Raw genomic sequence first — 26,364 nt, forward strand, 5'->3', positions numbered from 1 at the left:
GGCTGCGCACCTGGTCCTTCATGGGCACAGTTACCTGCACAGTTACCCCATTCAGGACCATGGAGTCCTCCACACCCACCTGCTTCCTGTCCCCCCCAAAACAGTACTTCTGTCTTGTCAGGATTCAACCTCAATCTGTTAGCCCCATCCATCCTCCAACTGCCTCCAGACACTCACACAGGCTGAACATCTGCTGCAATCATAAAAAAGATAACCTTCCCAGCTGCTAGTTACCCTTTGTTCTGTCTGGGCTCTGTGATAAAGAAAGCTGCTGTGTTTTGTCTGAAGAGCTATAGTTAAAATAAGTACAGTCAAAGAGAAATTCTAGATTTAGATGTACAGAACATACTCGTCAGAAACCACAACAAGCTATACTAGCAAAGCCACAGCTTACTATGGACAAACGCTGGCATCCAAGGCAATGAAGAAAATATAGGTTTGACTGCATAGTGCCTTTCATTCTTAAAATATCTGAGGGCTCTTTATAAAGTTATGAGATATACTACAGTCTGCTGCACAATACACTAAATCGACATGTTAGAGCTGGGCACATATTTCATCTTTGGCATACATTGTTTTATTTTATGTCTTCAGATTTAGCAAACAGCTCTGAGAATCAGCATAACTACAAGGACTTTATATCTTTTTTAAAACAAATAATATTCTATGGTAAACTTAAAGCTCTGCCAGTCAAACTGAACATATAAACAGAATGGGTTAGTACTAGATGACTATGATTCTTTTATTTATACAGCACTTCAGGGGGTTAGGAGGACTAAGAACGTCACATAGGTCTTTCTTTTTTTAAAAAAAACAACACTTCAAAATTTAGTAAGGAAAGCCTTCAGAATGTCCGCAGATTCCCGTTCTTCAGTCTTCAACTGGTGAGCCCTTATTTCTTGAAGGAGTTCAAGACCCAGTTTATCAGCAGACATCGTAGATTGGTAGGTTTCTTTACAAGACACACACACCCCTCTGGCCTGCCACCAAGGCCTATCTTACATAGCAGCAGTCAATTATTTACTGTCCTTCCACTCTCCCCCTGTCTCTTGTGGTGAGAGGCTTCTAATCTAGTTATCCCTGTTCCACTTGCACACGTTCCCCCATATCTTTTGTCCCAGTTCTCTCTCTCTCCTCAAACAAGCTCCCTTACTCTCACTCTCCTTACTCTGCTTCCTCCACCCTTGACACACTGCTTGTGGTGTTTCAAACCATCCGACATCCCTTGGCTCTCAGCCTACTTAGTGATGGGACACTGAGGGGCTACAAAAGTCTTCACCCTGGTGTTTTGCTTCTGGCCCAGTCTTTGCCTGTTTCAGCTGAGCCATAAAGAGGGCATCATGGCAGTCAGCCATGCTCGTCTCCTAACCCACCCACCCCATAATAAGATAGATATGGGGGGCTGCAGCTCCTGGGCTCCCCTGCTGCCTTTCTATCTTTTCCCACAATGGCTTCCTTTGATTTGACATTGTTAAGTCCTTGCCAACTAACAAGTATACAGTGGTACCTCGGTTTACAAACTCGATCTGTTCCAGAAGTCCGTTCTTAAACTGAAACCGTTCTTAAACCGAGGCGCACTTTCCCTAATGAGGCCTCCCGCTTTTGCTGAGTTCGTAAATTGAATCGTTTGTAAACAGGACTGTTCTTAAACCGAGGTACCACTGTATTCTTCTAGGTACAAAACTGCACACTTAATTTGGTATAATACACATAATTCATCCTATTCCCCTAGGCTTGTTTTTCAACTAAACTTTTAAATCCTGTGTACACTCACTTGTGAGTAAACCCTATGAAACTTGCTGCACTTATTTTTGTGTAAATATGCATAGGATTGCACTGCAAATATTTACAAGTTCACTACGTTCTGATTCCTCTTGCATTTATTTTACTTAGTTGTGATTTTTTTTTCCTTTGACAGGGTGGATATTTTGTGTGTAGGAATTGATTACTCAGTCCATATGGTTCCATTCATTGTCAGTTTCAAATGTTCTCCTGCAGGTATAGGGCGGTATATAAATTCTAACAACAGCAGCAGCAGCAGCAGCAGCAACAACAACAACTCTTTTATCCCAATTTTGCAGTTTTTTATAAGCATAGACCCCCCCAATAGATGTACCATTCCCTGTTTATCTGTTTGCTTTGTAACACAAAACCCCCAATAAAAACTAATTCTTAAAAAATGCATAGAACCCCCACAATTAAGTTGTATAAACATTCCCTTGAAGTACACATTTTGTACATAATATTTCCCTAAAATACACATTTTCTATGCCTTTCAATACATTTCCTTTATGAAACACACACATGGAAGCTTGCAATCTGTTCCATAGTTGACCTGCATATACTTCTTTCTTCTTTAGCGATCACTCGTAGCTGAGTAAGATTGTCTTCCATAAACGCGGTTTTAACAATGAGTCCGTAAGTCACTGTGGAGGCCAATTCTGGATCCACACGTCCTTCCACAGTGGGGACATTGGTTTCCGGATGGGAGTTGATCACAGTGTGGATTTGCCAAGCGTGCCTTCCTCTTAGCACGTCCTTGCGTCCTGAGTTCAAGTGTCTTCAAAGCCCACGACACCTTTGGTAAAGGCTGTTCTCCAACTAGAGCGCTCGCAGGCCAGTGTTTCCCAGTTGTCAGTGTTTATACTACATTTATTAAAGCTTTGCCTTGAGACAGTCTTTAAACCTCTTTTGTTGACCACCAGCATTACGCTTTCAATTTTTAAGTTAGGAATAGAGTAGTTGCTTTGGAAGACGATGATCCAGCGAGTGGGTGACCTGCATATAATTCTTGGACTGGTGGATCAGATTGGTCCCCTTCAAAATGCAGATGGAACACATTTCTCTCTATTTGGGAGTCAACTGGTTAATTAAATAGATGATAGCTTTCTTTCATTTATTTTCACTGATACTTTAATCTTATTTATTATTGACTTTGAAACACATTTCAATACAATCCATGTTAAAAACAACTCCCACCAGCAAATGAACTGGCTCAAACTATCCCCTTGGGAGCCTGTCTTTAACCCTCACAACTTCAGACCTGAATGAGAAATTACATTTGACCTCCATCTCTCCCCATCCCACTTTAATCTTGGCTGCCTTCAAAACAATCTTATAAGGCATCATTTAACCCATTATTCTCAGCATGTGATTACTGGATTCTTCCATCGACTTGACTCCAACTGCACTTGCATCCACAGCTCCTATACAAATGGTGTGTTTAGAATTGATACAGTTTTTGACAAGGTACACATTATACTTTTAAAGCACATCCCCTTTCCAAAGATTCCTGGGGTCTGTAGTTTGTTAAGGGTACTGAGAATTGTAGCTCTGATTAACTGATTAACTCTTTCCCCCTTTGTAAAGATACACTGGATTTGCCTGTTGCATTCCACCCCACAAAGGGTGCAATCTCTTTTCTTTGTTCTTAAATGAATGTAAGACCATAACTATCAATCACCCACTGCTTTGGATAACATTTTTCATCGTAGATAGTTCAACCTTTGGCAGTTTCTTTGAATATTCATTTGTTTTCTTGCTCTCGGTCATTTACTGTTTCCTAAATATTCAGTTTCTCTGTATGCAAAAGAACAGTTACAGCCCCAATTAAGCCATGGGGCCAGAGTTACCTCTGCATCCAAACATCCTCCGCGGAATTCATATGAAGCTGCAGTGCACAAACTAATTTTCCCCAAGCACCATTTATTTCCTATAGTGTTCTTTCTTAATCAATGTGTTACAAATGTTTTCTGATCGATGCACTATGTCCATATCTAGCCTTCACTTTCCCCTAAGCAAGTGGCAACCCATTGGAGGAATCTATCAGAACTGCAGGAATGTCCAGTATCCCACTCAGATCAATAGCATCACTTTAACTGTTTTGACACCAGACATTATTTGCGTTACAGCTGCTTACTGCAGCCCGCGAATCAATCAGTCATACATAATTCAGCATTGCTGAGATCTTGATTGCTTTATTGCTTGAGGATGTTGTAATGACAAAGGAGACGATGCTCAAATGTGCATGGGAGAAAAAACAACTTTGAATTATTAATTCTGCACGAAAGTTTAGATACAGGTAGTAAACATTAGAGGAAGTTTTTTGGTACCATTCATTAAAATAAGCATGTGCCACCTGTCTCTTTCTGGTGAAAGACTCCAAAACTGCTCAACTGATTCATAATCACAAGGTGGTCATTCAGAAGCCCACAGGGTACTGCAGGAAACAAAGGGTCCATTTTACACTGTTAATAGAACTTTGAATTTGGAGGCCTTTAATGACTACTTAGGTCAGAGGTGGGGAATGTCTTTCAGTCCCAATGTCACATTCCCTTCTGAGCAACTGACAGCCACATGCCGATGGTAAAAGCAACAAGTGTTAATTTTACATCTGTACTGTAGGCCAATTTCTGCACACACTCTTCTGTCCTCTGGCAAGGGGCAGAAGGGGCTGGCAAGCAAGAATCATGCTCAGAGTTCAAGGACACGTTCCAGCCAGACAAAAACACTTAGGATATGATATGTATGGCTGGGAAAGAGTTCCAAGGGTCAGATAGGGGGCCTGCAGAGTCATATTCAACACTTGCACCTGAGGCTTAAGTATTGTTATAGGTTTGGGTGCCAGAGTTTGTAGGTGCAAGACACCCATGTTTCCTAGGTTTAGTAAATGTTAGGGTTTAACCGATACTTGAAGTATTAAGAGAAGGTGCCAAGTGTTTGATTTAGCGGTGTAGAAACACAGGCTAAACTTTTTTTCCTGACCAGGGAATCACTTAGAGATAAGCCATTAAGAAATATAGACAAAGTCATGACCCGTCGAGATTGGCCACCAGCAAAGCAAAGACTGTGGCAGCTGCAAATGGGGGGGGGGGTAGTTAGTAAGACAGAAGACTAGTAGTTTTGGATTGGAGTTTGCCTGTTGTAAGCGAACAGGGGGGAAATGGTTTGCAAGCTTGAGAGGAGGAACGAGAACACAAGATGGACTGTCTGTTTTAGGCTGCAGAGGCGGCAGTGAGGCAAATCTGGCCTCCCAGGAGCGAGCCACAGTCATCATTTCTGCAGCAGCAGCACCACCACCAGCAGGTAATGCATTCCTTAGAGGCTGGATCTCTTGCTGCTGTGGATTCTGCTGCCTGAGGCAGCTGCCTCACCTCACCTTGCCTAATGGGTGGGCCAGTCCTGGCAGGCAGCAATTTGCCAAAGCAGTTAAAAGGTGACATGATGCATACTTCACACACACTTATAATATCTAAACACTGTCCACTTTAGCTGGTGGTCTAGTTGCACACACTGAGAGATACGCAGATATATGTCAGGAAAACTTTTCTCTTGCTTTATAGCTGTATCTTCACTGCATGTTCAAAGCACCATCCATGCAATTCATTGGGCCCCAACTGAACACTGCAATGTGGACATGTGTCTCCATTCTGATCAGCTGTGCATGAAGAGTCTTCATTCTGCATGAAAATATCTCTTGTGGGATTTGACCAGTATATATATATATATATATAGGACTGAGTTGATGACTATTATGATGAACTGTTTAGGGGGAGTGTATTCCATTTATATCAATAGGACATATTTCCAAAGAAACAAGTTTATACTTGTCTGGGGTAAAAATCAGTTTAACAAGCCTTTGGAATACTGCTTGGTAGAAATAAAGATTGACATAGTCCACAACTGCAAATTGACCAGAATGGCTCATACACGCTAAATGAAGAACAGGAATGAAAAGCTCCCATTGTCCCACAGAGTAGCTTAGGGTTTTGTGAATTGTCTCAAATTACATCATTGCCCATCTATGTGGATAAAAGTCTGTTGTTTGAAGGCCAGAGGTTGCACACTAGCAGTTGTTACAGAGCCCATTTTCACAGTGTATAAACAGCTCAAAGCAGCTGTGTGGAAGTGTCAGCCTTTTGCATCCTAAATGGCTGGCAAAGTCAGTAACAGATTCCGCCTTAGAGTGTTCAGGCTGTGTACACACAAACCTGTTAATAGCACAAAAATGTTGTTTTTCTCACTCCAGAATCCCTTGTGCTTGTCTTCAACATCCTGCTTTCAATCTAGATGGATTATAGATCCTGCTGTCCACAAGGATGGGTGTAGTTACTTGATACATATTTGAAAACCCTCCCCTTAATTAGGTCATCTGCACATTTTTCCTCCCTGCACATGCCCCGGATAGACGATTATTGGTATATGCCCACCCACAATGTCATTGGGCGGATGTGGACACACTGCTGGGACTACTTAGATCTTTCTTTCCAAATGAACACACTGTGAGGTAATGCAGAATCAATCCACAATGCGCTTTTATTCTTGGAATGAAACCAGTTTCTCAAGATGCACTTTTCAGGGGCAAAAAATATACAATGGATCTAGATTGAGTACATGTTTTTTCTAGGTAGTCCATACACAATCTTCATTGAGTCTATAATAAATTCTCGTGTGTATGCAGCCTTATTCTAAGCCACAATTTATTGCATAAAGGTGCAACATAGACAGTAGCAGGACATTACAGCTGGAGTTTTTTCCTTTAACTTGACTCAACTTTCTTTCTCCCTCCCCCAGATAAACTCCAAAAACACCTCTAGTGGTGTTTCTAGCATTCTAGCATTTTACAATAAGTTCTCAGTCTTCAAAATAACTTCAAAATAAATTCTATATTTTTCTTCAGAAAAAGTACTTTCGTTCTTTTTAAAAAGGTGAACTGGTTAACCTTAAATAGTTCTGTATTTTATAATTCTTAAGTAAATACATTTACTTTTACATTATCAAATGGCTCTGGAAAGCTTTAAAGTTCTGTTCTTTAATCATCTTCACTAAATTATCTGGATGTGACTGACATCATCAAAGCCACAACATAAAACATGTGTATTCACTAATCACAATTTAGATAGTGGTGAAAATACAGAGCAGATCTTCCTCAAACCTTAACCGGCAGGCAGAATCAAGTGCGAACAGGTAGTCCTTCAAATACCCCGGAAACAAACCACAATGGTGACAGCAACCACTTTGAATTGAACTCATAAACATACCAGGAGTCACTGCAGATTAAATAGCTGCAGAATCACATGCTTTGAACAATGGATCCCTGTCAACAACCTGGCAGCAGCATTCTGAAGCAGCTGTAGTTTTCAGTCTTTAAAGATAGACCCACCTAGAGCATGTAACAATAGTTCAATATAGATATAACCAAAAAATGTTGCTACTGCATGTCCTTTTCTACACATGTTGGGGAAATGCACATGTACATGATGTGTCAGGTCTTTAGCTGAGAGTCATGGTGCATTGTCCAATTACCCATCCAGGGACTTGTTTTTATTATAGAAATAAAAAGTGGGAACTATCTAGGCAGGCTGTCATGTGTTATACTCAGTTTATTTAACTATAAGTGCATTTTAGAACAAGATGCACGTAAAAACATTATTTTGTAGACAATTTTTATCTAGGTACCAGCAGGTTAACATCAACATCAAATACAAAACAGATAATTTCTTTGCACATGGAAGTCACTTCCATGCACCTGAAACATGTAGCTATAGACAAAAGACAATTTGTGTCAATTATCAACTAAATTGCTATTATTTGTTCAATCTGTGGACAGAAATAATGTGTTATTTGCAGGAAGCATTTATAGGTTGGGGTCAATGGGCATTTTTGAAACTTTTAGAAATTGTCATGGGCACCAGCCACAAAACAGCTGCTATGTGGCTGCACATCAGGAATTGACTGCCACATCTAAATGCGCAGAAAGAGATAAAGTACGTTTCTGAGCACAATTCAAAGTGTTGGTGCTCACCTTTAAAGCCCTAAACGTCCTTGGTCCTGTATACCTGAAGGAGCGTCTCCACCCCCATCATCCAGGTCAGACACTGAGGTCCAGTGCCGAGGGCCTTCTGGTGGTTCCCTCACCGCGAGAAGCCAAGTTACAGGGAACCAGGCAGAGGGCCTTCTCGGTAGTGGCACCCGCCCTGTGGAATGCCCTCCCAGCAGATGTCAAGGCAATAAACAACTATTTTACTTTTAAAAGACAACTGAAGGTGGCCCTGTTTAGGGAAGTTTTTAATGTCTGATACTGTATTGTTTTTAATATTCGGTTGGAAGCCGCCCAGATTGGCTGGGAAAACCCAGCCAGATGGGCGGGGTATAAATTAATAATAATAATAATAATAATAATAATAATAATAATAATAATAATATAAAGCATCACAAAATGGACTGACTGACTTGCCCCTGCATCAGTCCACTCGGCAATGAAGAAAAAGGCACCTACACTGGCTACCACAGAAAAGAGCCTTTGCAGTTCTCTGTGCAGAATGGAAGAGAGAATACATTTCCAATCCCAGGCCCACATTTAATTGGAAAGCTGGGATTGGAATGTAAGAGAGGGTACACCTGTGCCAGTGAGTGGAAAAAATGTAGTTTCTCATGCACTGTAGATTTTTGAGGCAATATTTGCTGACCTCTTTCACGAGGGTGCCATAGGATGTACTGACACAAATGCTATCGCCGTAGGTGCAAAACTCTTATACAGTATGAGAACAACGAAATGCCAGTGGAAAAGAGGGGGAGGAGGAAAGAGAAGCCTCAATCTAGTCGTGTGCTGACCCTTCCAATGCATTTGTCTGAACGCAGTTGTTCTAATTCTTATAGAGAAGTACAACATAACAGCACAAAATAGTTGAACACACTTGTTTGGATTATGGCATGAAATCAGCAGATATATTGCGGACACTTAAGTTATTACTATGGGGTATTTACAAACTCCTTGCTGTTTTATTATTTTGCATAATACTGCTAGAGCGGTTAGGAATTTAATTTCCTGTTTGCAGATCTTTTTCAGCAAAATACATGTGGATTTTTCAATCTGACATAGTATTCACCCCCTTCACATTTGTTCCTCTGAGAGTATTCCGCTATATTCAGCTGTTGGGGGTGGGTGGGGGAAAGACATTATGTCAGAATCGGCCCTGAGACAGACCAGAATAATTAGTTTCTATTTGAAACTTAATAATTCTCTGTAGATGAGTGGTGAAGTTAAATTTAATAATACTGGGAAGCATTTGGCAGTGTTAGGGTGTATCCCATTGCAGCATCAGTGTCTACAACAGAAAAACTGAAGCTAGTCGCAGTAAAATGTTCAGCATGATATATTATCTGGTTGTTTACACTAACCTCATTTCCAAGGGTTTCTTTTAACTCTTATTGGTCCAGTTGTGATGAATAACACAATGCACAATTATTTTGAAGCAGTGTAATAAAATGCATGGATCAAGCAACCATAGAATCAATAGGATTGTAGAGCTGGAAGGGACCATGAGGGTAAATTTAGTCTAGCCCGTGCAATGCAGGACTCTTTTGCCCAATGTGGGGCTTGAACCCACAAGTCTCATGCTCTACCAACTGAGCTATCCAATCCTATGGCTGCTACAGTGGTACCTCGGGTTAAGAACTTAATTTGTTCTGGAGGTCCGTTCTTAACCTGAAACTCTTCTTAACCTGAAGCACCACTTTAGCTAATGGGGCCTCCCACTGCCGCCGCATCGCTGCTGCGCAATTTCTGTTCTCATCCTGTAGCAAAGTTCTTAACCTGAGGTACTATTTCTGGGTTAGCGGAGTCTGTAACCTGAAGCATCTGTAACCTGAAGCGTCTGTAACCTGAAGCATCTGTAACCCGAGGTACTACTGTAATTCCATGAATATTGGCTCCTCTCTGCCACTGCAGTGACAGCCTATGAATCTTCAGGATAGGATTGCACCCATACTTAGAATACGAAGTAACTTATTTCAGATTAATGGATCCATTTTATACATTTCTCTAACTTTCCCAGAATATGTTTTTAACTGCTTTAAATTAATATTGCTGTTGGTGCTCACAGGCAGTGCATTCTTAACTTGTTTTGAAAAATAAGTTAAAAACACTGAACCAATCTGCCCCACCCATAGCTGTCAACTTACAGATTTGAAAATAAGGGACCAGCAGCCTTGAAAATAAGGGACCAGCAGCCAAAATAAGGCACCTGCAGCCTCACCTGTTCCAGGCACTCCAGTCTTCCTGTCCTCCTGCAGTCTGGTCAAACTCATGCTGGGTAGCTTCGAGAACACTGTCCAACCAACTTTGTAACCAGAGGTTCAACTGAATAGAATCTGAATCACATGCACCACAAGGCCTATGCAGCCTCAACTTAAGATGGCTTCCTGGCCTGGCTTTGCACTGCAAAATTTGCAGCAGCACATGCAACAAAATGGCGTCCAGCATTCAAAAAACCCCTCAGCTTGCATTAACTAGCCACACACACGGCATGCAAGCTCCACCCCCCAGTCGTTCTTAGACTTCTTATTGGGTGAGCAACACAGCCAAGCAACACAGTTGGAGCCTCCCTCCTACCTGGCCTGCAGGGAGGGAGGGAGAGGAGCTACTTCCTTTGAAATTTAAGGGACATAATTTAAGGGACATTTAAGGGACATCCATCAATAAGGGACAGCAGCGGGACATGGCACTGGAATAAGGGACTGTCCCTTCAAATAAGGGACACTTGACAGCTATGGCCCCACCCTGACACCTTCTAGGTAAGCGGCTGCAATGCCTCTGTTCGGAGGACAGCTGCACCACCCCATCCTCAACTCTCAGTAGTTTCTCGGGTAATCCAGAGCCCCAAAGAAAGATATCGTGAGGCTCCCCAAAACTGGTGACCCCTTAACTAGAAACTGCATCACACTGTTATATCCCATATGAACATTGCACAGAGCATCCGCTTGGCAGCTCCCTCTGTAAACACTAGTGTGCTGGCAAAATTCTCAGTTCAAAAATTAAACTGTGCATGCACTGCCTTATTTTGCTAATAGTTGCAGCCATAGATTTTAAAGGGACAGGGAAACCTTAATGACTTTTGAATGGCCACTCAAAACTTCACCAAACCAATGAAAGATTTGGTTTCTAAATAAGTCCAAATAAACTACAGCGGTACCTCGGGTTAAGAACTTAATTCCTTCTGGAGGTCCGTTCTTAACCTGACACTGTTCTTAACCTGAGGTACCACTTTAGCTAATGGGGCCTCCCGCTGCTGCCGCGATTTCTGTTCTCATCCTGAAGCAAAGTTCTTAACCCGAGGTACTATTTCTGGGTTAGTGGAATCTGTAACCTGAAGCGTTTGTAACCTGAAGCCACTGTAACTCAAGGTACCACTATACATCAGTTTTCACTGAAATTGGAAAGAAATATATGATACTCTTTTTCAAAACTGATGAAAAAAGTAAATGTGTCCATTTCCAGCACAGTGCTGTGGCACTGTTATAGGCAATGTTTATTGTTTTAAATCACTTAGAATAGTTGTAAACTGCTTAGAATTTTGTGTTTGTGTGTTTTACAATCAAGCAGTATGTAAATTCTTACATAAATAAAATATAGGACCAGTTCTGCCACATTTGTAGGCCTCATTGGGTGGCTTATGTATGGCAAGTTTCAATTTATTCGCTCAACAGGTGTCTTTTTTTTAATAACCCATAAAATACTGAGACTTATCAGGGCACAACATCAAACCACCAACAGGATCATAGTGCACAATGTATACACATACACACACACACACACTGAACACAGTGCTGTGTTATATTTTTCCTCTTCCTCTGAGGCACAGTCTCATGCTTTGCTTGCTGTTTTCCTTTCCCTCTGAGACAGGCAAGGAGGGTGTCCAATAATTCCCTTGCTATCCCAGGGACACGACTGCTGCTCAGCACTGCACTCGGTTTCCGTTTGGTGCTTTTGGCAGCGTCTTCGGCAGGGAGGCACCAAGCTAGTAGTACCATTAACGTCTCACTCACACACATCGAGCAGGGAGGGAGAGCGAAAGAGAGAGAGAGAGCGCGCGCCAAAAAGTAGCTGGGCTTGGCGGGAACTCCCTCGCCTCCCGCAGCAGCCTCTTCTCCTGCCCAGTGCTGGGTTTCCCCCGAGGCCAGCTTCGCCGCGACCGTTTGCTTCGTCGGCCTTGCTGTCCCCTCTCCGTCCCTCCCTCCCTCCCAACACGCTCGTAATGAGCAGCAGAGACGGGGAGTTCCGTATCCCCCGCGGCACGCGGGCCTTTCTTCCTCCCGCCCGCCCCAGCCTTGCTCCATGCATGAACCCTTTATTGTGTCTGCCACGCTCACTCCGCCCCGCCCGCTGCTGGGAGCCGTGGGGCCTCCCTCCTATCAACACACACAGCCGCTGACCTCGTCCCCCGCCTCTTGGGACGCTCTGCCTTGGCTCGCAGCGCGGGGCAGCCTCGCTGCTGACCAAACCCTGCGCTTCGCCGCTCCGAGTCAGGAGCCTGGCGCGGTCTCTCCTCGGATGCGCTGTTCCGCTTTCACGTGGGAAGGCATTTCACACGTGTATTCCCGCAGGGACCTCGATGCCTGACATCTGCCCTTATCCTGCCCCCTGATCTTTTTACACCACCTGAAGAAATCTCCCTCAGAAAGAGTACCTTCCCCATTACCTCACGCAATCCTATCGTTTTTGCCTCTTACTGTGCACCACACACACACACACACACATCTGTACAGACAGCAGGCATGTGTATATTTTTCCCTTGAAAGGTTTTCCATCCTCGTTTTCCTTTTTTACAACGTAAAGATGAAAGGAACACTTCCATGTCTCGGGGAGAAGGGAAGCTGCGCCTATCACCCATCAGATTTCAAACTTGCGCCCACTCCCCCCCCCTCACGAAGCCTCACATTTTACCTCAGGAACCTCGCTCCCTGACCCCACGACAAGAAGTCATGGGGCGCCCCCACCTCTATCCCCTTGGGTCTTCTTCGAGCTTCGCAATTCTTGCCGGCTCTCTTGATGTGCGCCAAAGTGTGTGAATGCGTGTACATGAATATAATATTCCCATCCAACAGAGGAAAACTACCTTGACACTTGTTCCCCGTGTGCTCCTCCTTTTTGTCCCTCGACCCCATACCCCCCTCCTCGTACGTTGACTTGGGCCCCGCACCCCGCCCTTCCCTCCCAGACCTCCCTCCTTTCCCCTTTGGTGAGGGACAGTCCTCGTCTCGCAATCGCTGGCGGCTTCTCCTCAGGGCGCCCCAATCGCTCTCCAACACTCTCCCTTCCGCCGCCGCCGCCGGCCTCGTCCCCCCTTTTAATCCATCGGCTTTGGGAGGAGAGAGAAGAGGAAGGCAGACGTTGGTGGGGGACGGCCGTGTCGAGTGGGCTGGTCCAGGGCAGGACCGAGCGAGGAGGCAGCCTCGCTCCACACCGCTCCTTCTTCCCTCCCGCGGGAAGCTGCCGAGCAGGCGAGGTCCCTCCGCTCCTCCTGGACTGGCCGCGCTGAGGCCTGCGGAGGGGAGGGAGGACGGAGGGGGACGCCCGCGCTGAGGTGGCCGGAGAGAGGCTGAGGTGGCGGAGACGCCAAGCGCGAGCGCGCTCACGGCCGCTTCCTGCCGGGCACCGGGGATTTACCAGCCGGGGGAAACCCGCGAGGCGGCTGCGGCGAAGTTGCACCCTTGGACGTCGGGTAAGTTCGAGGGGAAGACCGTGAGGGGATTTCCTTTCCATTCATTGGATTTGCGCGGGGAGAGAGGGAGAGAGGCTGGCCGGCCAGGGAGGCGCTGGGAATGGTGGCGGCTTTTGCGGAGCAAACTTCCCTCCATGTGCTTATCAACTTTGGATGTGAAGAAAATAAAGGGGCCGGGGGGGGGGGTCACGACGACCGTGTCTCGCCAGTGGGGGGGGGCCAAGCTCCGCTCTTCCTACGTGCCTGAAAACGGAGTGTGGAAAAGTGTGTGCCTTGGCGTGTTCGCGCGCGCCTTGCTGGCCAGTGGCTCAGGCGAGAACGACCCTCTGCTCTTCTACGAAACAAAACTGGGGGAGTTCATTCCAGTGACTTCGGTGGGTTTTGCTTTAAAGTAAGTACGCTTCGGCTGGCAGTCTTGAAACTTCCAGTTTGTTCGTTCAAAATCCCTGCAGCCTTCCGGGTTATTTCGGTGACTGGCCGTGTGGGTGTGGGAGAAAAAAAGGCAGCGAGGATCTGCTGGAGGAGCGTCCTGGAAACAGCTGCAGGGAAACGCTGGGATCCCACAAACAGGTTTAGCAGCGGGCGATCAAAAGGGTTTCTGTCCTACCACGAGGGGAACGTGCGCGTCTAAACACACACAGCGCCAAATCCACTTTAGCCTCTAGCGCTGGAGCTGGTACGATCACTCCTGGGGAAGCAGAACCCGGAGAGCACACAACTTTGCAGATGCTACATCTACGGCCTTGTAGCTGAGCTGCAAACCTCGAGACTGCGCCCTGACTGCCCTGTAACACTCCGGGTTAGTTGCTGCTGCCGCCGAAGCCCTTTTCCCTCCCATCTGTCTCCGCAGCCGACCAAGCAGGCAGATAAATCTGCCAGTCGTTTTATTGCTCTGCCGCCTGCTGTGGCTTTCCAATGTGGAAAATGAAAGCCGGAGTGAACGCATTGTTCGTTCCAGAGACCCTTAATGGTTGGGTCGCTGGGAGGGAGCCGTTAGCTTTTCTCACATGCACCCCTTGTTGGGAGTGAAGCGCTTTCTGCAATACTGATCACCCTATGTGTGTGCGAGAGAACTCTTGCATTCTTTTCGGCTCTCTCTTGCCTGCATACATCATAATGGGAGGGGGGATTTTTACAAGGAGCTGTGCTTCTCCAAACTGATTTTCTTGTTCCTGTTGCATTTTTATGGGAACTGTTATGATGGCGACGTGCAAAACAAACACAGGTCAGATGGTGGTTCCACTAATTTAGCTTGCTTGCATGAAGGTATGGAGCCTCTTGAATTACATTATTAACATTTGGATTCGTTGCTTCCCACCAATCTCCTGTTTTCTGTTTTGTGGTATAGTTTTTACTAGTGTAAGGAAAGTGCAGTAACTATTTGCATAGAAGCATAATAAAATGTGTAATTATTTCAGGAAGAGTGTTGGCTTAGAAACCTGGTTCTAGTAAAGCAGTGTAGTACACAAGACAAATCAGAGAACTGCAAAACGAGCAATACTTTTATCTGTTCCATCTTCTGCAGTTTTATTTTTCTTTTGAATTCTGAGTCAGTGCGTGCTTACTCAAAAGTAAGTCCTGTCAAATTAAGACTGAACTGCAAGCCAGTGCCGTATGAAGGATGCAGTCTAATGCACACTAAGTAAGCAATGCAATGCACTCTTACTTGGGAGTAAGTGCATTGGGTTGCAGGCTTAAGTGTGGGTTTGATTGCAATCCAATGCCATGGGAAGGATGCAGTCCTTCACCTGCTCATTGGCTCTGCATTCAACTTTTGTGTACCAAAGCAACATGCATTGAATGGAGTACACCTGGTTTATTGTGGATTTTATTAAAGTGGCCTGTTGTTATTTGGAGTTAAAAACAAACAAACAAACATGAAATCTAATCACTTTAAGAAACGTAGTGATGGACAATGCTTATTAGTAACTTTTTATTGCTTATTATTACTGCGGCTGTTTTTGTTTTGTAGACTTTTTTAACAGGCTAATAGTGTTGGGAAGGAAAAGGGTAGAATAAATAACATTGTTGCACAGAGAAATTTTAGGAAGAGCTGTTTGACATAGCATACATTTTAATCCCCAGTGGAGGAAATTGGACTAATATCAAGTAAAACATTGGCATTAATGTGTTCTCTTATAAGCATCAACATTGATCTAATGTCATAGCTCTTATACCTACTTAGGAAAGTTGCCAGGGAGTTGGCAACTTCTCAAGATGCTTTTCAACTAATGTTTGTGTTACTCGCTGATTGGGTCAGGAGGAGGAGTAAGCAAATTTACTCCATATCTTTGTATGTGTGTGCAGAATGGACTGTAAACACTACTATTATGTGCTTGTGTATGTTTGCACATCTGCATCAGGGGTAGCCACTGTAGTGTTCTCCAGATGTTGCTAGACCACAGCTCCCATCACCGCTGACCATGTTGGCTGTGGTTGATGAGCATTGTAGTCAGGGCCAGCCCACCCATGAGTCAAGGTGAGGCAACTGCCTCAGATGGCAGGATCTACGAGGGCAACAGTTCCCGGTACAAACACTCTTCCCCACCCCCTTGTTCCTGACATAGATCTTTCCTCATCCCTTCTTCCTTGACACCATTTTGCAGTCCGCCTCAGGTGTCAGAATGTCTTTGGCTGACCCTGGTTGTAGTCCATCAACATCTGGAGGGCACCATGTTTGCTACCTCTCATTTACATGCACACACTAGTGGGGAAATCCCCTTTTACAAACGTTGAAACTGTCTTCTGAACTGAAGAGTTCCACAGGTTGAATACACGTAAAGGAGGACAGAGCTCCAGTATAGCATATGTCCATAAGAGGGGATTTGGTAGGTGTAATTTGTTTTGCAGAGATGTTAAAAGTCTGATGAAATTCCCTTTGCTATAATGAAAACACAGGTTCTGTTCTGGTTCCCTTGTGGCTATGTGCTCCTGTGATTTAAAAAAAGGGCCAATAGACAAGCCATCCTGCTTTTTGCCTTATTTTTATTTTGGAATGGAATTCTGTGGTTTGTACCAGACTATGGGAAGTGGTAGCATTCTTGGCTGCTCTTTCTACCTGCGCAGTTCCTCTTTTCAATTTGCATGAAAAAACACCTGATCCTCACAAGGCACACAAGCTTTGAGCTACTCTTCTGCTAGCACCTTGTGAGTCTGCACAGTAAGGCATAAATGTTGTGCACTGATGCCAAAGTAATAATCTACCTACCTACCTACCTACTGTGTCCTTTTAAATGATAAACATTGGGGAAATGTACACATTTTTCTTATTTTGCATAATTCTCCAGCATTTGCCATTTTGCACAATTTGTTTTGATTTTGCTCAATGTGGGTGGTCAATGTAGCACTCTAAAGTGATATTCACAACTACTGTTTGTCACCCAGCGGCGGAGGAGCCGCCCATAGGGGTGAGAGCGGGGTGCACAGTGGGGCCTCCGGAGTCTGCCTGCCTCCTCCCACTCAGCCGCCCTACAGCTGGAGGGGAGGCAGAGGGTGGACTGTTTGGGCAGCACAGAGCCTGAACACACCCAAACCACCGCGTCTCTCCCAGGAGAGATGAGTGGCTCAGGTGCGCTGCAGGCCCTGCATTGAGTGCCGCCCGGCATTTTGCCGCCCCCCTCAGTGGTGACACCCAGGGTGGTCGACACCCACCGCACCCCCTTCTTCCACCCCTGAAGTCACCCTCTCTGGCTTCTGAGATTTTAATAGGCATTTGCCTGCACTCTTTTCATTCATGTTTTTATAGTGCCATGAGTTAAAGTAGGGATAGTCATTTTCATTTTCTTCCATTTTCTTAGGAGTAATATTGATGGTGGTGGGGCTTCAAACTTGTAGGTAACAGGGATAGATGGGACTGGAAGGAGGTGACTTCTCACCATTTGCTTGGTGCCAGCCTTGGATGGGACCTCAGTCAAAAGTGGATGGGGCACTCCCTATTCTGTATTAGTAAATAGTGCTATTTTTCTAGAAAAAGAGATGCTGGAACCCACCATAAACACCTCCCTTGTTCTCATATAATGGTAATGGCGCCCACCTGAGAGGTGCTGTAACTGAGTTTGGGTAAGTTCTGGTGGAAAAAAAGCCCTGCTAGTAGGAACTGTGACATACACACATCCATGAGGATTATGAACCAACTTAATGCAATGACCCAAGTCACAATTAGGGCATTCGTTTCCCCTGCATATTTCATCTCTGCCTGCCTTCAAGGTGTGATGTCACAATTTTCACTAGGCACAAAAATGCTTCAAGAGCAGAATAGCTTCCCATGAGGATATAATCTTTGTTTGGTAGGAAGTGCCGTGATTTCTAGTAATCCTTTGTCACTGTTGGAGATAAATCCAGAAAAACAGGAAAACTTTTTCAAAGTTCAGTTGAAGGGCGACTGTGTGTAGCATTACAAACATTAATTATTAACATTCACAGCATTATTAATATTCATTGATATGTGAAATTCCAGCTACAACACAGGAGGTAATATGTATATAGAGGAAGATGTATATTTATTGAACACTTCTTTCATATTTACTCCGTTTGTCTTTTCATTTCACAGCACAAAATGTCCCAGGAATGAATTACAGGTGTAAGTTACACCTTTAACATTGATGAGGCTCAAATAAGTATAGTTCATTTTAACTTTAATTTTGACTTTCAACAGCAATTATATTGTAACATCTTCACAAAAATGGCCCATTCGGAAGTTTACTGCAGTTTATCCCAGTTTTTAGGACAGGTGTAGTGAAAACTTTTTCCTAGCCTGAAATGTAGCTGAAATGGTTACTTTGTATGTTGATCTGGTGAATATGCCTTAATGTTATCATAGCCTTGCCTTCTGTAAATTAACAGAACTGATTTCATTCAGCCTTAAGTAGACAGCTGTGGGTGACCTATTCCTTAACAGCCGTGCCACTTCTTGCAGTATCACTGAGTGCATGTGAATTTTCCTTTTCGTTAATTCATTAATTCATTAGCATATAAGACTTGGTATGTCAGTCCTATCTAAAAACAAACCAAGAGGCTTTTGGAAGAGCAAGCAGGGGAAAACAGCCTCTCAGTTTTATGGGGAAGTGAATTGTAAAACACATGCTTTTATTATCTGTGTCTTCCTCCAGTTGCATATGGCCAGAAGGTGGAGATAAGTGTGAGATATTATTGACCCTGTATTTACTTTCTTTTATCCTTTTTGGGTCTCTTGAAGGGTGTACTGCTTTATTCTTGTGCCAAATTCTCATTACTTTCTTGACACAGTTACACAAAATAGAGTGTTTGTGATGAATGGCTGGAACCTGCTTGGCGCTTGCTTTATTGAGACTTGTAGCGATTCTGATAGTCAAAGACTCTAGAACATTTTGAACACAACAGATGCAGAAACCACTGGCAGGGACTGACATTCACATCCAGGTCCTAGGACGTGGTTTGAAGGCACATGGAGTCACTACCTTGCTGAAGCTAAGCAGCTTGGGGTGTAGTCATTGCTTGAGTGGGTGACAATTGGAGAACCACACGTACACCACCTTGCTTCCATGACGGAAGAAAGGCAGAGTGTAAATGTAAATAAATAAAAACAGGTGGAGAGGAATGTCTGCAAACATGAGGCCCAAAAAAGGACATGGAGTTTGGATCAAGGTAGTGGTTAACTTAGAAAGAGATTCATCGGTTGAAGAAACACATGTGAAGATTTGTTGGAAACCAAGACAGGACTCAGGAATAAAAGAAATGCAAAGAAAAAGCCAGAACTTGAACACAATAAAAAAGTGATACCAAAGCAATGTACTTTCCTGTGCACTGTTGCACAGATAAGGCAACCATCTAATATACATAAGAAGTGCAATCAGTCAAGAGTTAATGTTCTTGGTAGCCAATAAAACCTGGTGGCAAGAAACTGAATCTCATTTGTTTCTAGAAGACATGAACGTTCTCCGTGTAGCTGTAAGTAGCTAATTCACTGGCAGATTTGGAGCTTGCATCTGCACCATGGTATCCCTTGGGAACCAAGCTTTTCAAGCCCTTGAGAATGAAGAAACTAATGCTTGTGGCATGGATACGGTCTAGGTCAGATCCACATAAGTCCTGTTGGTAGCATTTAGTGAGAAATTCTGAACCCAGCCAGGGCAATTGGTGCCAGGATAGCGTACATGCCAAATTTCAGCACCTGAACATATCACAGTGTTCTTCTACCCTGGTTCTATGCTCCCCAATTACAGAACAAAATTACTAGCCAAAACCAAGACTGGAGCATCAATAGAAAGCTTGGGATATGGCTACCAAGAGCTCTGTGGAAGTTACACAGGCAATCTGCCAGCCTGACTGAAAGCATTTTTAGACACTATAACATTGTTGAAAGAAGATCCATGACATCTGGATCCACTTCTAGAGCTTTGATCTACATGTTTGGCGCTTGGAAAAAGCTATGTGATGTACTTCCCCATGTTTCATTTTCATGGCACTTAAGATTGTTTCTATGCAGAAAACAGATCTAAGCAGCTCCAAGCCTAAGGAACAAGGTAAGGGGAAGCATGGGATGCAGCCACCAGCGAACTGTTGCAGTTGTACAGCCAATGTTCAGAATGACCATCTTTAGGAACAAGCATAGTCTTCATACATAACTGAGAAAATGCAATTCCTTCAAGATAGGTCCAATGACCAAAATTTTGTTATAGTCCCAGAATGAGTTCATTACAAGCAGTGGTTCTACGACCGCGAAAGACTGCGCTTGTTACCTCATACTCTGAGATCCTGTTCTCCTGAGGCCTTAGTTATTACAACACCCTACATAATCTGTGCCAAATATCTAAAGGATCTACTACTGTCTTCCCACTGAAGAACCTTTATGCTCGCGAGATTACCGTATTTTTCGCACCACAGGGCGCACTGGACCATAGGGCGCACCCAGTTTTTAGGGGGGGAAATCAAGGAAAAAATTTCCCCCCCCCCCAGCCCCAAAGAGCAGCGTACAGGCTGCGCACAACCTCTCCCTGCCGGAGGGGTTGCGCGCGGCTATGGCACAAGCCAAGGCAGCGAGCAGGATGGATCCCGCTTGCTGTTTTGGCTTCCCCTTTAGCCCCGTGCAGCCTCTCCCTCCCGGGAGAGGCTGCGTGGGGCTAAAGACTCCATAGCCCCATGCAGCCTCTCCTTGCCGGAGGGGTTGCACACAGCTATAGAGCAAGCCAAAGCAGCAAGCGGGATGGATCCCGCTCGCTGTTTTGGCTTCCCCTTTAGCCCCGTGCAGCCTCTCCCTCCCAGGAGAGGCTGCGTGGGGCTAAAGAATCCATAGCCCCGTGCAGCCTCTCCTTGCCGGTAGACGCTGCTCAGGGCTTTCCTGGCTTTACTGGGAGGTGGGGGGATTCACCCACCTCCCGCAAAACCGGCAGAAGCCGCGCAACTCCTTTAAAGAGATCGCGGCTTCTCCTGGCTTTTCTGGGAGGTGGGAGAAGGGACTGATGCGGCCAGTTAGTCTCTTCTCCCTCCTGTGGAAAAGCCCGCAAGAGCGCACGGAGCTTGTGTGCAGCTCTTGGGGGCTTTTCCCGCCTGCCTCCCCCCTGCATTCGCTCCATAGGACGCACACACATTTTCCCTTGCTTTTTAGGAGGGGAAAAGTGCATCCTATGGTGCGAAAAATACGGTAAATGCTTTCCCTTCTGCAGTGACCAAAGGTAGATTCTCATATACCTCACATCAAGCCTGTCTGTCTGCCTGCAACCAAGAAGTACCTGATTCAATGGACCACATTCTCTTAGATGGCTCTATACACACTATACCTCACCAACTGATGCTGAGCAAAATGTTGGACCTCTGGCCTAGAACTCTGAGAAGATGTCAAATGAGGTTTCTCCTGGCAGTTCAGGACAAAGATATCACTGCTTTAGAAGCCTCCTTATTAGCCACAATTTTACCCAAAAAGGTTCCCAACAAACCATCCTTTCAGGGAACTAACAGGGCGAAGCAGAATATCTAAGTGCACACAATCACAGTGTGACCATATGATCCTCAACAGCTTCACTCTTGTCCTTTTAATTATCCCAGTGACCTGAAAAGTTTTATACTGTGATGCCAATAAAGGGATTTGATTTGATAAGTTATACCTGGCCAGAAAACTGTGGTCTTCTAGTTGCTCCATTGTGAAGATGAATCCATCATTGTTACAGCTCCTCTGGAGAGAATAATCTAGCCTGGTTAGCTGGGAACAGTTTATGCTAGATGGAATTAATTTCAGCCTGAGAATGTGGATGTGTTTGGAGAGGTTCAGCTTACCACCAGTATTCTTGAGCCTTTCCTATCTTGGCAACTTTTGTCAAGCCGAAGTGAAATAATTAGGTAAGTCCAGGATGTGACCAATGCCTCTTTAAGAGAGAAAATGGTTCAGGCCATTCTGAATGAGGCAGTGGTGAGCCCAATCCTGAAGAAACACTCACTTGACTCTGTAGAATGCAACAACTGTTACCTAGTTGCAAATACACCTTTTGGGATGAATACCTTGAGAATTGATTGTCTGTACCCATTTCAGTCTGGCTCCAGGCTAGGGTTTAACACTAAAACAATATTGGATGCGTTGATTGCTTACCTTTTTTCATGAAGAGGGGCAAGAGGAATGAGACTTAGATTATTTTGATACCATTGATTGTCATGCTCTGTGGGTTATTGAGAACAGAGGCGCATTGTTATGGTGGTTCTGCTCATATTGGAGGGCTGGGTCAAGCACTTTTACAGGTGATGTGCATTATAGGTTGAATTATGTTTCATAAAACTGCAATACAGATTCACCATGTGGAATTATCTAGAAACCTTCTGTTACTGAAAAAGTGAATTCTTGTATAATTTCTTCAGAAGAGAATTCAGAGCTTTTGTGAGTTCCAAGTTAGAACAAGTGCTAACTTCCTGTTGATCAATGCAAGTTGATGCAATACATTGTGCTGAAGAAATGCCTTTTCTTTTTGTATATCTAAGTTGCAGAAATTGCAAAGATGCCTCTGAAGAGCTAGTGATTTACTCAGAGATATACACACATTTTCGGATTTACTGAGCCAAAAGCCTTCAATTTGTTTTCTTTGTAGTTTTAAGCTCCTGTTAGTCAATGTCTGCTGAAAATTACAATGTTTTCTTTTTAGAAATCCCAAAGACAGCCAAATTAGATCATGAAAATAGTATTGTGTTGAGCCATGATCATTGTCATCCTGATCTGATTGCATCTTTGATTTTCTCTCTTATTGAAGGCTTACTACTTACCCAAAACAACCCCCCTCTTACTATTTATTCTGTTTTTCATGAAGAGCATAGCTGAGTTTCAAGGGGGAAGTTAAGAAGGTTGCAAAGTTTCTTTTAACCATTGTTTGTTGAACAAGCCATGGTCAGTCTTTCAGATGAGCAGTCCTGGTTTGCCTGCGCCACACCTACTCTTCCAGGCAAGGGAGACAATGGAATGCTGTTGCATATTATTTGCATGCACGTTCTTCTTTGTAGAGCAGGGGTGGAGGACTGCATTTGTCTGGTTAGTCAGAACAAAACTCCCGCCCACCTCACCACAGGCAACTGTTGACAGGTGGGCAGGTCTATCACCCAAAGTCATTTGATGCCTGGTGAATCTGGGCCTACTGGAAAGTGGCAGGGCTTACATTTAATGCTGACTCTAGACATTTGTGAATGCAAGCCCAGCTATAAAACAATAAACTCCTTTTGGAGTCTTGAAAAAGGGCAGAGATAGGCTGGATATACGGTAGTATAAGACCATACATTTGCCATGTTCCACTTAATGTTTAGTCATAGTTTGTTGAACAAGCTATGAACAGTTTTGCAGATGAGCAGAGGAACAGTGGTAATCTGATTGTGGTTTCCTTTTAGGCTTTTCTAGCATTCCTGTACAGTTATTGCCACACTGTATTACCAGCTCCCTTATTATTGGCAGACTGTACAAATAATGTGAGGAATTGTCTTCAGAGATTTTCAGTTTCCCTCTGTATCTCCTGCACAGACACACCCAACAGTGTCTTGAGATCAGAAATTCTTAAACTTTTCCCTCTACTGCAGTGGAATAAAATATTTTCTGTCTGCAGGACTCCTGCCTGAATCTCCAATTTTTATTTTTATTTTTGAAAAAACAAGTTATTTGCTGACCAAAATGTTGAATTTGTGGAATCAAAGGGCTAGCTCTCCCAGTCATTGTTGCACAGCTAAGTGAAGTGTCTTACACTCACAGGTTAAAATTTCCCAACGGTAAACCAGGGAGAATAACTTAAATATGAAGTAGAAAATGTCAGTAAGCAAGTATAACAATCAGAGTAGCTAGCTGAAAGTTAAGTTAGTTATACTTTCAAAATTCCACCCTGCGGAATTTTTCATAAGGTAGCAGAGAGGCTCCTTTAAATGTCTTCTCCCTATAAAACAGCTGTGAAACTAAGTGAGGTAGCTTGAGAAGAAGGCCTTCCCATGGAAGAGTTGGGTGGTGGGGAAAGTCTCTTGTTTTTTGTTACATTTTGATATTTATATTAGTGAGTTAAAGTTAAATAAGAAAAAGAAAGAGGATACATAAAAACATTTTAAAAAGCAGAGGAAAACAGCACATTTTCCTCTGTTGTGAGACAGAATGTGAAGAAATTATTCCCATCTATAGAAAAACATCACCAATAGTTGTTTAGCCATGATTCCATTTTCCAGGTGCTTTTGTCTTATACCTCTGTGCTATAAAATGGCTGGGGTGCTGATACAAACCAAAATTAAACAGGAGTTCTGGGACTGGATATAATGACGTATCACTTATAAAACAAGCTAAGATTTGTAAGCAAGCAACAAACCATAGTTTCAATTTGTGATTAGTTGCCTGAAAATAAACATGATTAGTTGCCTGGGGCAGGTGTGACGTTAACATATGAGAGTGCTGGAGGTGAAATAGTTAAACAGGTTACCCAATCAGGACCCAGGGGGGTGGAGTCAGGGATTATAAAACCAGCTCTGGGAGGGGCAAAGGGGAGAGTTCATTGAAGAGTTCGTTGGGAGTTGGGTGGAGTGGGAGTGAATTGGGATAGAGTTTGGGGGTAGGTTGGATTAGTGTAGCGAAATAAGCTGATTCAGGAACAGTTAGGGGCTAGGAAGACAAGTAAATATCTGAGAGGTGGTTTGGTGAGCGAGAGCAGGTAGCGGAAGTTATAGGTCTGGGTAGACCCCCCATGAATGTAATTGACCGATACCATTTATGAAACCACAAGCTTGTTAAACTGCAATAAATAAACAGAAGTTTAGGTTCCAATTTAACCCTGACTGGACTCAATAGTGTACCAGGTAGGGCCTGGGTGGTGGCAGTGAGAAATAAAGTGGTGGTACAGGGATCAATAGACAGTGAAATGTCCAGGGACCCTGTGTGATCGCCACAGAAGGTTCAGATATTCAAAACCATAACAGGGTTAAATGAACCATGCCCTGAGGGTTGGGTGTGATCACAGCCATTAATTTGTCCTGGTGAAAGACAATGAAAAGTGGGTGAGACAACTACTTACTTCCATTTAAGCATGATTCATAAGCAATGTTCTGGGATATCTACAAAATAAATGAAAACAACATTTAAACATTTTGCACTTTTCCCATGGTAGCATATACTAATTCTACATCCAGAATTTTAAACAGTTAATAATATGCTGTTAATTTCATATAGAATTTCCTGAAGATGGCAGTAGCTCCCTTAAATTATTAAGTTCTTGGACACATATTTTGGCACTGGAAATATATAAAATATGATTATTCCCTCGGGTTTCTTTATTTTTTGCTGTTAAAAATCCTTATTATAATTTCAGATAACCGAGTTTACAAGTATTTAGGTAACTCCTACTGTATTTTTAATCTACTATACTTTTTTGTTTTTTATTTAATTTACATGTAAGAATACTTATTTAATTTGCACACAAGTGATTCCATCAAAACACTGCAATAGCGTTTACCAAACAAGTGAAAGATAAATAACTTATATATATATATATATATATATATATATATATATATAGATGTACCCTGTGTGGATATTTTTTGTGGGCATTTAATTACAATTTTTTCTTTTACTGCCACCACTGCTTCCCTTTCACCTGTTAAAAAATCATCCCATTCCACTCTCAACGTACATTGCAAATGCACCAGTTGCTGTAATGTTCTGTGTCTAGAGTTCATTCTTGCTGTGACATGCCTAGTGAATCTGGGTTTTGACTTTTGCCACCAGCTCTTTAGTTTCCTGCGATCCTGTTAAATTGGGCATAAAGCATAATTAATCCAATGGGGAGTGAGTGTTCACTGGAGACAATGGATAAGGAAAGGTATTTGGAAACTAATGATGATGGCTGGATGAATTTGAATGGAACCATTCTGTTGGTGCATGTGTGACGGACAGCTGAGCTAGACTAGAGTCCAGTGATGCAATGCCTCAGAATTCCACCAATGTGCTGGAGCCTCTCTCCCTGATGGGCTACCAACACAGCTAGCTAGAGGGTGTGTGGGTGGAGACAGCACTTTGGGAGGGAAAATAAAAAGCAGCAGTTTCTGAGAGGGTATTCAGATGGTTTTAAGGTGGTTTGAGAGAGAGCTGGAGGGAGAGCGCTGAATGAGTTGGAAAATATCTGCAGCTAGAGAAAGGAGTCTCTGAGCTTGGATGCAAAGATGGTGTAGTGCCTTGTGAGAGTATTCAAACAGGGGTCAACTGGAGGGCTGAGTTTGAGCAAGGAGAAGCAGAGCTGTGAGGAGCCAGTGATCTAACAAGAGAAGAATCTGAAACCAGTTAGTGGGGGTGTGGTGATCCCCTGGTTCTGTTACACCGCTAGAAGTACCTCAGGGGTGTGACTATTAGAAGGTGAGGAAACTGCCAGAAAGTACCACCTTGTTTGAGAACCAAAGTATT

At 43.7% G+C, this 26,364-nt stretch overlaps 1 protein-coding gene across 2 annotated transcripts in view; it reads left to right on the forward strand.

The window, feature by feature from the left end:
• Positions 1-11,403: 11,403 nt before the first annotated feature.
• Positions 11,404-26,364, forward strand: part of LHFPL2 (LHFPL tetraspan subfamily member 2) — a 112,126-nt gene continuing 97,165 nt past the window's right edge. Inside the window, exon 1 of one of the 2 annotated variants that reach the window (XM_083576312.1) lies at positions 11,404-13,502. The gene's annotated coding sequence lies outside the window, so the exon portion shown is untranslated. Of the gene's footprint in view, positions 13,503-14,263; positions 14,302-26,364 lie in introns of those variants that run through there. The other variant, XM_083576313.1, reaches the window with a different exon arrangement.

The sequence above is a fragment of the Podarcis filfolensis genome, assembly GCF_964270895.1.
Source record: "Podarcis filfolensis genome assembly, chromosome: 11".
In the NCBI taxonomy this organism is placed as follows: domain Eukaryota; kingdom Metazoa; phylum Chordata; class Lepidosauria; order Squamata; family Lacertidae; genus Podarcis; species Podarcis filfolensis.